Source organism: Saccopteryx leptura, chromosome 3 (assembly GCF_036850995.1).
Source record: "Saccopteryx leptura isolate mSacLep1 chromosome 3, mSacLep1_pri_phased_curated, whole genome shotgun sequence".
Taxonomy (NCBI): Eukaryota; Metazoa; Chordata; class Mammalia; order Chiroptera; family Emballonuridae; genus Saccopteryx; species Saccopteryx leptura.
In genome coordinates this window covers 102,156,178-102,170,845 of record NC_089505.1, presented here as the reverse complement: position 1 = coordinate 102,170,845, position 14,668 = coordinate 102,156,178, and the positions used below count along the sequence as shown (strand labels likewise).

The 14,668-nt window shown below is 47.9% G+C and overlaps 1 protein-coding gene across 2 annotated transcripts in view; it reads left to right on the top strand.

Annotated features, from left to right (window-relative positions):
* The window catches only part of PAQR7 (progestin and adipoQ receptor family member 7), a 373,180-nt gene that overhangs the window by 330,643 nt on the left and 27,869 nt on the right, over positions 1–14,668 (top strand). The window lies entirely within an intron of this gene.

Sequence of the window (14,668 nt, the reverse complement as noted above, 5' to 3'; positions counted from 1 at the left end):
CTCTGGCTTTATCTTGATTAGAGGTTTTACCAAGCTTAGAAGGATAATAGCTTCTCAATCTTCCTCCTATGTTAGGATTAAGTGAGTTTGTGTGTATAGAGAGCATGCTCAGAACAAATAATGACTATTTTCTTCCAGAGGCAAGTGGGTGAGTTAAGTTTATACTTGAATTAGAAATGATTATGCCGCTTTTGTGTACCTTGAATTGATTTATAAATTTACTTAGGCCAAAATGATCAGTTATAGGAATTCAAAATAAAAAGATGAATTTAAAGAGTTAGGCCATGAAGGCCCTGGCCAGGTAGCTTAGCGATAGAGCGTTGGCCCAGCGTGTGGAAGTCCTGGGTTCGATTTCTGACCAGGGCACACAGGAGAAGCATCCATCTGCTTCTCCACTGTTCCCCCTCTCCTTCCTCTCTATCTCTTCCCCTCCAACAGCCAAGGCTCCATTGGAGCAAAGTTGGCCCAGGCACTGAGAAGGGCTCCAGCCTCAACGGCGCAACAGCCCCAGAGGGGCAGAGCATCGCCCCCTGGTGGGCATGTCAGGTGGATCCCGGTTGGGCGCTTGCAGGAGTGTCTTGACTGCCTTCCCACTTCTAATTTTGGAAAAATAGAAAAAAAAGTTATGGCCATGTAGAGCCAAAAGGAACAAGATCAAGTGTAGTTTAGTAAGACAATAGGTTCAGACAATATTTAAACATAAATGAGGGGGAGGTGTGTGTGTAGGAACTCAGCATGGTTCATCCTCGGGGCCTAAGTCTGGCATTCAGTAGGTGTGAGAGGTTTGCAGGGGTGAGATGGTTCTGAGTAGCTGGGGTATAAGATGACCTGAAGATAGAAATTTGAAGTAATGATACAAGGTGTCCTACAGATGGCTGTAAGTTTGTATTCATGTAGGACTCTGACAAGGGAGCAGAACTCTGGAAAAAGCAAGGAAAGGTTCAAGCTGAGTCAGAGAGACAATTCTCTAACCAGCCATGGTGTCCCTGACAGCATCAGATAATGGTTCTGAGAACCCACCTCATGACAGTGATGTCGGGGACTGAAGGGGGTGCGATTTACACACAAAATCAGAAGCCCTGCTTTTCTGTTTCACCTCCCACCTTTGGAGAAGCCCTGAGTCCTGGGCCTCAGTTATCTGCTGGATAAAATGAGAAGGTTCAGCTGGGTTAGTTAACTATCTTCTACTCCAAAGTTCTTTGCATATAATTTGGGAAGGAGGAATGGCAGGTGCCACGGGTTTCTGCAGATTTTCTGTGCAGTGTTCTCTGTCCGGTCCTCAGAGTGTGCATCTCTCCCAGGATGATCTCTCCAGGGAGCACACTCCATTCCCTTTGGTTTGTTCCTTACTGAAACTTTCATACTTGGACATGGTAATTGCTGGCCTTGGTGGAAAAGAGGTTTGAGGGATGTGAAGGCCCTTAAATCCACTTTTATTAAAAAATGTATTGATTGATTGTAGAGAGACAGTTGGGGGGAGGAGCGGGAAGTATCAACTGGCAGTAGTTGCTTCTCGTATGTGCCTTGACCAGGCAAGCACAGGGTTCCAGGTCAACATTTCATCCACTGCCACCACAGGCCAGGTTAAATCCACGTTTAACACACACCTGGAATGTGGACTACATTCGGCTACATGCTAGTGATGGGAAGATGAAGTGGGGGTCCCAGCACATTATGTGCTTAGGCATGAATGGGGAAGAGAATTGTACAACACCTAGCTGAGAACACTGTTCTCAGCCCTGTGCTTATACTAACCAGGTGTGCTTTAGTGGTCTGGTGGAGGGAGTAACCTGTTATTCCGGGGCAGAGAGGTTTCGTCCCCCACCCACCGGCCCTTTATTAAGGTGTTCCTTTCTACTATGGGTTTTGTTCTGGTAGAGGGTCATGATTTCCAGGGATGTTTTAGTGTCCCTTGTAAAATTATCCTTCCAGATAACAGTTTGGCCTCACTGTAATTCAACTGTCTAGATCGCTATTAAGTGTGAATCACTTATGAACAACAGGTGAAGGCCTGGGTCCTCAGAGAAGGGCTTCCCCCTTTGGCATTAGGTTGCATTAGGTGTCCTGAAGTTCCCCTCCCATTCCAAGACTGGTTCCGGGTCTTCTCTACCTTGTTAAGATTGCAGACCCCTGAGATCAGGGGCTATGTCTCAGCTACTCGGGATTCCCCCGCTAAGCTGAACTCCAAGGCCCCAGAAACATGGCTGTCACCCAGGTCAAACAGACGGGCCACAGTGTCCCTCTGGCTGAGGCCTCTGCTATCAGAAGCTGGTATTCTGGGCCTGACCAGTGGTGGCGCAGTGGATAAAGTGTCAACCTGGAACACCGAGGTTGCTGGTTTGAAACCCTGAGCTTGCCTGGTCAAGGCACATATGGGAGTTGATGCCTCCTGCTCTTCCCCCTCCCTCTCTCCCTCTCTCCTCTGTAAAATGAATAAATAATAATAATAATTTAAAAAGAAGCTGGTATTCTGTACTTAGGGGCACAGGGAGAGTTTTCTGACTTGTTCTGTGGGCACCCAGATTTTTAAAACTTAGTTGTAGGGTTTGATGAGCTCCAAAAGGGAGGGGCTCTGGCCCATAGCTGGAAAGGCCCAGCCTTCTCCCAGCATGGTCAAGATTGAGTGGGACCTTCCCTGTCCTTGGGCACCAAGTCCAACTGGGGCAAGGGGGCTGTTTTCTTCTTCCAAAGAAAGAAGAAACAGGCGGGAGATGAGCGAAATACCCATGGCTGCCAACCTCAGCAGAATGGTGGGTGTGAGGGGCACTGAGCCTCTGTGAGTACAGATGGCCTCAGGCACAGGCTTCCCAACTGTGGCCTTCTGCTCCCCCCTACAAGAAGACTCAGTATCCCTGGGATGGAGGATGGCCTTGGTGGGCTCCCAGTGAAGCGAGGCACCCCTTTAACTTTAACTTGCTCTCACAGCTCTGCAACATTATGATTCAGTATCTGTATTGCATGCTCACCACTGAAAGTCTAGTTTCCTTCCATTACTACATATTTAACTCCCTTTTATCCAATTTGCTCTCCCTGTACTCCCTCATCCCCTTTTAATTTTTTTTTAATTTTTTATTTATTCATTTTAGAGAGCAGAGGGAGAGAGAGAGAGAGAGGAGAGATAGAGAGAGAGAAGGGGGGAGGAGCTGGAAGCATCAACTCCCATATGTGCCTTGACCAGGCAAGCCCAGGGTTTCGAACCGGCGACCTCAACATTTCCAGGTCGACACTTTACCCACTGCGCCACCACAGGTCAGGCCCCCTTTTAATTTTTAAAGGAAACTCCATACGGTTTTCCACAGGGGCTGCACTAATGTACATTCCCACCAATGGTGCATGAGGGGTCCCTTTCCTTCACATTCCGGCACTTATTTCTTGTCTTTTTTATAATAGCCATTCTAACAGGTGTGAGGTGGTATCATTGTGATTTTGATTTGCATTTCCCTAACAGTGATGTTGAGCATCTTTTCGTGTACCTGTTGGCCTTCTGTATGTTTTCCTTGGATGTCTATTCAGATCATCTGCCCATTTTTTAATCAGATTGGTTTTTTTGATGTTGAGTTGCATATTAATGTGGATATTAATTCCTTATTGCAAGTATCATTTGCAAATATGTTCTCCCATTTGTTGGTTGCCTTTTTGTTTTGATGATGGATGGTTTCCTTTGCTGTGCAGAAGCCTTTTAGTTTGATGTAGTCCCATTTGTTTATTTTTGTCTTTGTTTTCCTTGCCTTTGTAGTCAAATTCACAAAGACACCACTGAGACCAAGTGCAGAAGCTTAGTGCTTTGTTTTCTTCTATATATTTTATTGTTTCAGGGCTTACATTCAAGTCTTTAATCAATTTTGAGTTAATTTTTATGTATGGTGTCAAATAGCAGTCTGGTATTATTCTTTTGCGTGTGGCTTTCCAATTCTCCCAACATCATTTACTGAAGAGACTTTCTCCATGGTATATTTTTGGCTCCTTTGTCTTGAGTTAGTTGCCCATATATGTGTGGGTTTATTTCTGGGATCTCAATTCTGTTCCATTGGTTTGTGTCTGTTTTTCTGCCAATACCGTACTGTTTTGATTACTATAACTATAGTATAGTTTGAAATCAGGGAGTGTGATACTCCAGTTTTGTTCTTTTTCTTCTTCTTCTCAAGATTGCTTTGGCTATTCAGGGTCTTCATGTCAAACCCAAACTTTTAACCCTCATGCTATACTGCAGCCTCTCATGTATCACAAATGAACTAATCATTATGCAGCTACTTGTTTCAAGTGTGTCTCCCTAGTTAGAAGGGTTCCCCAGAAAAGAGATTGTGCCTGTTACATTCCCCACTGCATCTCTGACACAGTGGGAGGTTAAGAAATATGTGTCACATTAAATCATTACCTGTGGGTGAGTGATTCTGGTGGTCCATCTCCGGGTGCTTGCTTTGCGGACCCAATGGGGAGTCAGTCCGTTTTTCTGGAAGCAAAGGATGGGTCTGCCCTGGCTTTGCAGACTTGCCTTAGGGGTGCCTAATTTTTACTGGCAGCCCTCCAAGATCCAAAGGCACCAGCCAGAATTGGTCTGCAGGCATGTTGTGTTAGGCTCATGCTGTGTTTTAGGTGTTTGAATTAGTTGATAATGAATTCCACTTGAAAATCTAATTTCAGGCCTATCCTGAAAAACAGGAAGATCTAGCAGCACTGGGCTCACATTCCCATGGCAGGCTCTAGGCAGCTGCTGCCCCCTTGTGGTAGAACTTGCGCTCTATAGCTCTCCATGCCTTTTGACTGGTGGGCCCTCCCTGCTTTAGGCCTCGAGTTTGCAGGATTTCTGACATGATGACAGCCACTCCATCAGTCAGTTTAACTTTTTTCTTAGATCCAAACTCCAGTCAGTACAAAAGGTATAATAAACAGTGAACAGTAAAATAAAGTGACACCCTCAACCCCTCTTCCACAGACATGCTGCATTGTCACCTCACATGGGCCAGACACCAGCTGGGCATCAGAGTCACATGGCACTTTTTCAGAATTCAGATACCCAGGACCCTCATTAGACCTTTGGAGGTAGAATTTATAAAATTGGAAGCTAGGTGTCCAGATTGTTTTTTGGTTTTGTTTTTTTGTTTATTTGAGAGAGGAAGGAAAAGAGGGAGGAGAGAGATGAGAAGCATGAACTCGTAGTTGCTTCAGTTTAGTTGTTCATTGCTTGCTTCTCCTACATGCCTTGATGGAGGAGGTCAAGCCAAGCCAGTGACTCCTTGCTTACGCCACCAACTTTGAACTTTAGTGACTTTTGTGCTCGAGCCAGTAACTTGGGATTATGTCTATGATCCTGTACTGAAGCCAGTAGCCCTACACCTAAGCCAGTGACCTCAGGTTTTGATCCTGGACCTCAGCGTCCCAGGTAGATGCTCTATCCACTGCGCCACCACCAGTCAGTTTAGGTGTCTAGATTTTTTTTTAATTATTTATTTATTCATTTTAGTGAATAGAGAGAGAGAGAGAGAAGGGAGGGAGAAGCAGGAAGAATCAACTCCCATATGTGCCTTGACTGGGCAAGCCCAGGGATTTGAACCGGTGACCTCAGCATTCCAGATGGTGTCTAGATTTTTTAAAAAGCCAACTGTGCTTTCTGTTGCTCAGCCAGGCAGAGACTGCAGTACTTAAGACGTGATGTCCCAAACCCAATTCCTGCTCTTCATTGCCCCAGAGTCTGGTAAAGTTGGACCCAGAACTCTAGCCACTGAGGCTACTGTTCAGAGTTGTGCAGACTGTGTGCGGCCCGTGGCACCCCACCAAAGCCTAAAATCTGGTCATCCCTTTGAACCAGGGCACATATTAACACCACCTAATGCCCCAGAGGAGCAGGCACCACTTTCAAATTTACCGTATCTTGGGCAGATAAAATATATTATGCTCACTTAGTTAAAGATGGCGCTGCCCACGTGGAAGCCCATTGCCCAGGTGATATTAATGTGTGTTGGGGGCGGACTGTGGGCAGGCAGGATCCTTGTAGCCTGGGCCTTGGTTTTAGGACTAAGCCTTTCCCACCCTTTTTTTTTTTTTTTTCATTTTTCCAAAGCTGGAAACGGGGAGGCAGACAGACTCCCGCATGTGCCCGACCGGGATCCACCCGGCATGCCCACCAGGGGGCGATGCTTTGCCCATCTGGGGCATCACTCTGTTGCGTCCAGAGCCATTCTAGCGCCTGAGGCAGAGGCCACAGAGCCATCCCCAGCGCCCGGGCCATCTTTGCTCCAATAGAGCCTCTCTGTGGGAGGGGAAGAGAGAGACAGAGAGGAAGGAGAGAGGGAGGGGTGGAGAAGCAAATGGGCGCCTCTCCTGTGTGCCCTGGCCGGGAATCGAACCCGGGACTTCTGCATGCCAGGCTGACGCTCTACCGCTGAGCCAACCGGCCAGGGCCTTTCCCACCCTTTTTGATGTGGGGTGGTGCAATCCCATCATGCCTCAGATAAGTGACTTTGTATCAGAGACTTCCCTATTTTGTATATTGGATTAAAGGTTTTGATTTCTGCACTATAAAGTGGGGCAGACCGGGAGCTTGCTCTCTCGGTTCCTGAGATTAGCATTAGAGAGGAGAGCAAAGGCCACGTGGAGGAGGCCAGGAGAAGCAGCCAAGATGGTGGAGTACTGAAGGAAAAGCCAGTTTGTGCAGAGTTTGTGCAGGGAGAAGGAAGGAGTTGGGGAACAGAGGTGAATAAGTCTGGTGAGCTAGAAACCTTTGATTCTAGGAAACTCGGATAAGTCAGTAGCTTTGTGAGAACTGAATGTGAGTGGGTTTTGGAGCCCAGTGTGTGTTTTTACTTGCCCACTGGGTGCAAGCTAGGATTAAAGATGATGACCCACCAGTTCTTGGCTCCATTGTTTCTTTACCGACTGTACAAATCCAATGCGAACCTGCATGGGCCGGGCAGCTGTGATGGTGGTCCTGACTACTGGCTTTATACTGTATCAGCCATTCAATGCAATACAGGCAGACTTGTGCTTTGATGTTGGGGCACAGACAGGCTCCTCATCCCCCAGGCCCAGGATGCCTTTCTATAGGAGGTGACGCTTGGGCCAAGTTAGGCATAGAGGTTAGGAACAAAGAAAGCACGCCTGTACCCTGTACTTCCCTCTCCCAGCTCACCCCACCACACAACTCCCTGTGCTCATCAGGGTCAGCTGATGGCGACACTATAACCATTCACATCAAGAAGGCCATGGGAGCCTGACCAGGCGGTGGTGCGGTGGATAGAGCGTCAGACTGGGATGCGGAAGACCCAGGTTCGAGACTCCTAGGTCGCCAGCTTGAGCTCGGGCTCATCTGGTTTGAGTAAAAAGCTCACTGGCTTGAGCCCAAGGTCGCTGGCTCAGTAAGGGGTTACTCGGTCTGCTGAAGGCCCGCGGTCAAGGCACATATGAGAAAGCAATCAATGAACATCTAAGGTGTTGCAATGCTCAACGAAAAAAACTAATGATTGATGCCTCTCATCTCTCTGTTCCTGTCTGTCTGTCCCTGTCTGACTCTCTCTCTCTGTCTCTGTAAAAAAAAAAAAAGAAGGCCCTGGGAGACAGGCTGCGGGAGCAGGAGAGGTCTGACATCATTTGGACCAGTGTGTCCAGCTTGAGGCTGTTTTGGGTTGACTGGCCTGGTATCCAAAAGTACCTGCTTGGAGGAGCAGGGATGCAGGCGAATTGTTTCTTCTGGAATGTCTCTAAGGGGCTCTGCAATGCCAGAGTCTACCTCTCATCACCCTGAGTCAGTGCTGCCGTCCACAAACTGTTGCTGGTCTGGGAGGAGATAAGTACAGAAATGGAAAGTAAGTATTTAGAGCCTGACCGGTGGTGGCGCAGTGGGATAAAGCACCGACTTGGAACATTGAGGTCGCCAGTTGGAAACCTTGGGCTTGCCTGGTCAAGTCACATATGAGAATTGATGCTTTCTGCTCCTCCCCCTTCTCTTTCTCTCTCTTCTCTCTCTAAAATGAATAAGTGAAGTCTTTAAAAAAAAAAAAGTAAGCATTTAGAAACTCAACAATCTTAAAACATCTGTTGAATACTAGTAAAGGCTAGTATTTTGCATCTTTTATTTACTTTTATTTTCTGAAACAAATATATCCTCAAGATTTTATTGTCACGTAACAAAACAAAATATGAAACTTAGAACTACATCACTTGGCCCTTTCTCCTCTTATCTCCTCCTCAGTTCAAAATGCTTGCATTGCTCAGTAGCCAGCGTTCTCGTAGATCTGCAGTTGGGCTTAACACACTCAAACCTCAACACAATGTTCTTAGTAGTTTTAGTGTTTTTGTGGAAAATTGGCTTAGTCTGCCCACCGTAGCTGTTCTGCTTCCTGTCATAATGCTGCTTTCCCTGTGCATACAGACAATCCTTGCCATATTGTTACTTTGTGTAAATGTTCACTACATTTGCGAGAGCGCTATGGGCATGGAAAGCTGTCTCTTTTATTTTCATCAAAAATTGTTATTGTAGCCTGACCAGGCCGTGGCACAGTGGATAGAGCGTCAGACTGGGATGTGGAGGACCCAGGTTCGAGACCCCGAGGTCACCAGCTTGAGTGCGGGCTCATCTGGTTTGAGTAAAGCTCACCAGCTTAAACCCAAGGTTGCTGGCTCGAGCAAGGGGTTACTCGGTCTGCTGAAGGCCCATGGTCAAGGCACATATGAAAAAGCAATTAATGAACAACTAAGGTGTTGCAACAAAAAACTGATGATTGATGCTTCCCATCTCTCTCCGTTCCTGTCTGTTTGTTCCTCTCTGTCCCGGCCAGATGAGAGCCTGCAGGGAGTCCTGGCAGGGTTTCCTCCTGACTCAGCCCTGGGAGGCTGGGAGGGGCTAGTTTAGAATTCCAAGAATGCCAGCTCCAGCTGGAAAGGCCCTTGCGTCTACTGTCTTTGTTTAGAATGAAGAACTTAAGTCCAGAGAGAAAGGACTTGCCCAACATGACAGCCAGTTAGTGGTGGTCCCAAATCTAGGCCTTTCAATCCCCAGGCAGAAGTAGAGCAGAGCTTTTTGGAGTCACACAGAATGGGATTCAAGTTCCAGTGCTATTAGCTAGCTCGTCAGGGACCTTGGGCATCCGTACCTTCACCTGTAAAATGGGGACAATCCCTCACAGGCTGGAGGAATGTTGAGCCTGTGCTAGGTTTAACAAAGCACTTCGCATAGCGGCTGGTGCTCGGGGAGATGGGTAGGACAAGTCAGTCCCCTGTCGCTTCCTGCCCAGTGTTCCTGCCATTATTCCTCACTACAGATGAGGGGACAGGGAGGCAGACCTTTCTGCAGACTGAAGGGAACGGGGCTCATGATCCACCGCACCAGCTCCTTGAGTGTTCCTCCCAACTCGCCATCTCTCTGTGCTTGACTGTTCTGCTAACTCGGCATTACAGAGAAATTTTTGTTCTTTCTGGGACTCAGAGCATTTATAAAATAAGGAAGTTGAACTAGAAGAACTCAGAAGTCCATTTTGGGAAAGGGTTGCTAAAGTGTGGATGCTTAATATTTCTGTATATTTTCTGGGAGAATCAAACTCCCAGCATGTCAGACTGGGCTGCCACTGTGTTACTAGCCATGCTCTGTTTTTGCCTCTCTCTGCTCTTTCTTGCCTCCTCCTGTCTCCTGGCTAAGGTATTTTGAGTACTTACTATTTGCTGTGCACTGTATATGCATTTTACATATTTCATTATATTAAATACTGAAAACATCCATGTGAAAGTCAATACTATTCTTATTCCATTTTCCAGATAAGGAAACAGGTTTAGAGAGGTTACAGCACTGACCCATAGCTAGTGAGCGGCAGAACCAGCAGGCGGTGTTCTCAACACCATTCCCCAGATAGTCAGGTCCCATTCTGGTCTGCATCCAGCAGGCTCAATATGGCAGTGCTCATGTCCTCCCTCCTGCTTTCTCCAGATGGACTCTGACTCCCATCCTAGAGATGCTCGCTGGCAGGATCACTTGGACCAGGGATTCCCAAACTACAGCCCGGCCAGTGGGCCGCATGCAGCCCCCTGAGGCCATTTATCCGCCCCCGCCACACTTCCGGAAGGGGCACCTCTTTCATTGGTGGTCAGTAAGAGGAGCACATTGACCATCTCATTAGCCAAAAGCAGGCCCATAGTTCCCATTGAAATACTGGTTAGTTTGTTGATTTAAATTTACTTGTTCTTTATTTTAAATATTGTATTTGTTCCCGTTTTGTTTTTTTTACTTTATGTGCAGTGTGCATAGGGATTTGTTCATAGTTTTTTTTATAGTCCGGTCCTCCAACGGTCTGAGGGACAGTGAACTGGCCCCCTGTGTAAAAGTTTGGGGACCCCTGACTTGGACAGTCAGGGAGGAAGATTTGGCTGTTGGTGGGAAGATGATCACTCATTGATTCCAGTTTCTGACTTGTCTCTCAGTGGTTATGTCCCTTCCCACCAATGTTCTTCCTCTCTTTTCTCTTTAGATGCCAAGAGCAGGAATATCCCTTATGAGGCTACCCCAAACAAGCCTCTCTATTCATTCATTCATTCATTTGGTGAACAAATACTGAGTTCTACTACATGCCAGGCACTTTTTCAGGCCATGGGGACACTACGATGCACACAGCGGATAAGGCCCCTGTCCTCATGAGCTCATATTCTGGTTGAGGAGACAGGCAAAAAGATTATAATGAGTGCAGTAGAGATAATGAAAACGAGTGATGGTGCTATGGAGGAGGGTGAAGGTCTCTATAGGTAAGGTGGGTAGGGGGCAGTGTATTCCTGGCAGAGGAAACAGCTGGTACAAAAACCTAAAGGCAGGTTCTAGCAGTTGTGAGGAAGGAGCACAAATAAGGCCCACATGGCTGGCCTGACCAGGCGGTAGTGCAATGGATAGAAGGTCAGACTGGGATGCAGAGGACCCAGGTTCGAAACCCCCATGTTGCTGGCTTGACTGCTGGCTCACCAGCTTGAGAGCGGGGTTGCTGGCTTGAGCGTAGGATCATAGACATGACCCCATGGTCACTGGCTTGAGCAAGGGGTCACTCTGCTCTGCTGTAAACACCCCCCCATCAAGGCACATATGAGAAAGCAATCAATAAACAATGAAGGAGCCACAACGAAGAATTGATGCTTCTCATCTCCCTCCCTTCCTTCCTGTCTGTTTCTATTTGTCTCTGTGACATTAAAAATAAATAAATAAGGCCCCCATGGCTGGATCAGGTGAGCAAGTGGGTTCAGTACCAGGAGGGCACAGCCACGTAGGCCTGTGGGGCCAGGATGAGGAGTTGCACTGTATTCTCTGTGTGATGAGAAACCTTGGGGAGCTTTAGGCCAGAAGTGACATAAAATTATGTTTGAAAAAGAGGAGAATGGATGTAAGAGGAGCAGGAGTGTGGCAGGGAGGGATGAGCGTATCTTGGACTAGGGTGGGATCAACAGGATGGGGAGACCAGGTCAGACCCAGGATCTATGTTACAGTGAAGCAAACAGGATATTGATGGACTAGGTGTGGACCGTGGGGTGAACAATGACCCCTGGATCTTTCACTTGAACAGCTGAATGAATGGAGGTGCCACCTATTCAGATGAAGAAGCCTTGATAAGTAACGTGTGTGGGAGACGGGGGTGGAGAGAAGCAATGTGTCCATTTAGCCAATGTGGCAGATCCTGCTGTGTCCATTCTCTCCTTCCTTATCGCAGAAGCCTGGAAGGGGAAGGGGAGTGTGTGTGTGTGTGTGTGTGTGTGTGTGTGTGTGTGTGTGTGTTAAATGTTGACCTGTCTGCCCCCTCCTCTATCTTTTGCTCTTTTCCCATCCTCCTTTTTCCTGCATGGAGACATGCGACTAGAGGTACAGCAGCCATACTGTGATTATGAGGGTCAAAGCCCCATGATAATTTGGCTGGGCCTGAGAGAGATACGGAGCCTGGTCCTTGATAATATCACTGAGCTGACATACCAGTCTTGGATTGCCTAACCCTCTTCTTCTTTTTGTTTCTCCGCAGTACAAATGGTCTTTATTGCTTGTAACGGGAAGTAGAAGAGAGGAGGGAGGAGGGGATAGGACAGCTCTGGCTCCAGAGGTGGCTCCAAAGACTTTGTTTCCCCACTTCAAAAACCCAGGTTCTTGTTATGGGAGGCAGGTGAATGCTTTTACTTGTTTAAGCCACTGCCTTGTGTCTTTTCATTGCTTGCCACTGAATGCAGTTAGTATAGCTATGGAGTCATGTTGAGTTCGAGATTTTGGAGGATGAGCCAAAGCTCATTCCTTCAAGAAATATTTATTGAGCACCTACTATTTAGATGCTAATATTTCAGCAGTGAATAAAACAGGCAACAACGCCTGACTGGTGGTGGAACAGTGGATAGAGTATCCACCTGGGGACACTGAGGGCCCGGGTTCAAAACCTTGAGGTCGCCCTGGCCGGTTGGCTCAGTGGTAGAGCGTCGGCCTGGCATGCAGAAGTCCCGGGTTCGATTCCGGCCAGGGCACACAGGAGAGGCGCCCATCTGCTTCTCCACCCCTCCCCCTCTCCTTCCTCTCTGTCTCTCTCTTCCCCTCCCGCAGCCGAGGCTCCATTGGAGCAAAGATGGCCCGGGCGTTGGGGATGGCTCCTTGGCCTCTGCCCCAGGCACTAGAGTGGCTCTGGTGGCGGCAGAGCGACCCCCTGGAGGGGCAGATCATCGCCCCCTGGTGGGCAGAGCGTCGCCCCCTGGTGGGCGTGCCGGGTGGATCCCGGTCGGGCGCATGCGGGAGTCTGTCTGACTGTCTCTCCCCGTTTCTAGCTTCGGAAAAATACAAACAAAACAAAACAAAAAACCCCAAAAAACAAACAAACAAAAAAACTTGAGGTCACCAGCTTGAGTGTGGGCTCATCTGGCTTGAGTGCAGGCTTATCTAGCTTGAATGTGGGATCATCGACATGATCCCATGATCACTGGCTTGAAGCCCAAGGTCACTGGCTTGGCTGGAGGCCCCCTGGTCAAGGCATGTATGAGAAGTAATCAATGAACAACTTAAGTGCTGCAACTACTAATTGATGCTTCTCATCTCTCTCACTTACTGTCTCTGTCTCTCGCTAAAAAAAGAAAAAACAAACAAACAAAAAACAGGCAAAAATGCCTGCCTTCGAGGAGTTTACTCTCTGGTGTAATCTAGAAGCCAGACCTGACTTCTGTACGTTTTCATTTGATCCAAAGGTGGTATGGTTTGAAGTAAAAACACGTGATAGGGAGGAATGTGACGTTTAGCAAATCATAATGGTCAACATATTTCTTCCGTGCTTTTTTTTCCTTTTCTATGAGCCAAACACAGGACTGCATTCCTCTCTCTGAGGGAGGTGTTATTATCATCCCCGTTTTGCAGGGATGTTATTAGCCCCATTCACACAACTAATAAGTGGTTGTGCTGGAATGTGGACCCAGGGCTTTCGGATTTCAGAAATTGCACTCGCTCACTGACTCCCTGGGCAACCACTTTTTTTTTTTAAATTTTATTTATTCATTATAGAGAGGGGAGAGAGAGAGAGAGAGAGAGAGAGAGAGAGAGAGAAGGGGGGAGGAGCAGAAAGCATCAACTCCCATATGTGCCTTGACCAGGCAAGCCCAGGGCCCCGAACCGGCAACCTCAGCGTTTCCAGGTTGACGCCTTATCCACTGCGCCACCACAGGTCAGGCCACTTTTTTTTTTTTTTTGACAGAGAAAGAGAGAGTCAGAGAGAGGGACAGACAGGTAGGAAGGGAGAGAGAGAGATGAGAAGCATCATTGTTGTAGCACCTTAGTTGTTCATTGATTGCTTTCTCATATGTGCCTTGACCGTGGGGTTACAGCAGACCAAGTGACCCTTTGCTCAAGCCAGTGACCTTGGGCTCAAGCCAGTGACCGTGGGGTCACATCTATGATCCCACACTCAAGCTGGGCGACCCATGCTTAAGCTGATGAGCCTGTGCTCAAGCCCACGCTCAAGCCCACGCTCAAGCTGGTGACCTCGGGATTTCGAACCTGGGTCTTCTGTGTCCCAGTCCGACACTCTACCCACTGCGCCACCGCCTGGTCAGGCTCCCCCTGCCCCCTCCCCGCAACTTCTTGGCCCTTGTTTCCTGCACTCCTTTTAGTTGTTCTTTGACAGACCATTTTCTGATTTCTCCTTGCTTTGGACAGGGACCATGTTCCTTGTTCATTTTGTCAATTCTAGGCACCTAACAATGGCCTGACATCCTTCATTCATTCATCCCACTTTTCAAGGAGATTTTTCTGCATTAAGTGCTAGGAATACAGGAAAAGTCACAGAACAACACGCCCAGCCCAAGAGAGGGACAGGCAATGAATAGGCATCACAGTGTGATGGGTATTGGTAGTGTATCAGAGGGGCCAACAGAGACACAGAAAAGGGCAACCAAGTCAGACCAGGGAGGTGGGGACCAGTCATGGAGGGCTTCCTGAAGGAGGAGTCAACACCTGAGCTGAGCCCAGAGAAGAAGCAGGAGTAGAGCAGGTAACAAAGCAGGGCTGGGTGTTTCAGACAAAAGGAACAGCACACAGAAGGCTGAGAGAGGTGAGGTGACAACATGTGGGGGTGACTAGACTACGGTGCGGAAGGAGGGAGTAGGGAGGCATACAGCTGGGAGGTCACACAAGACCTTTCAGCCAGAACAAGTTACTTGGATTTGATTTGGTAGGCCCTGGGGAGCCACCAATGAC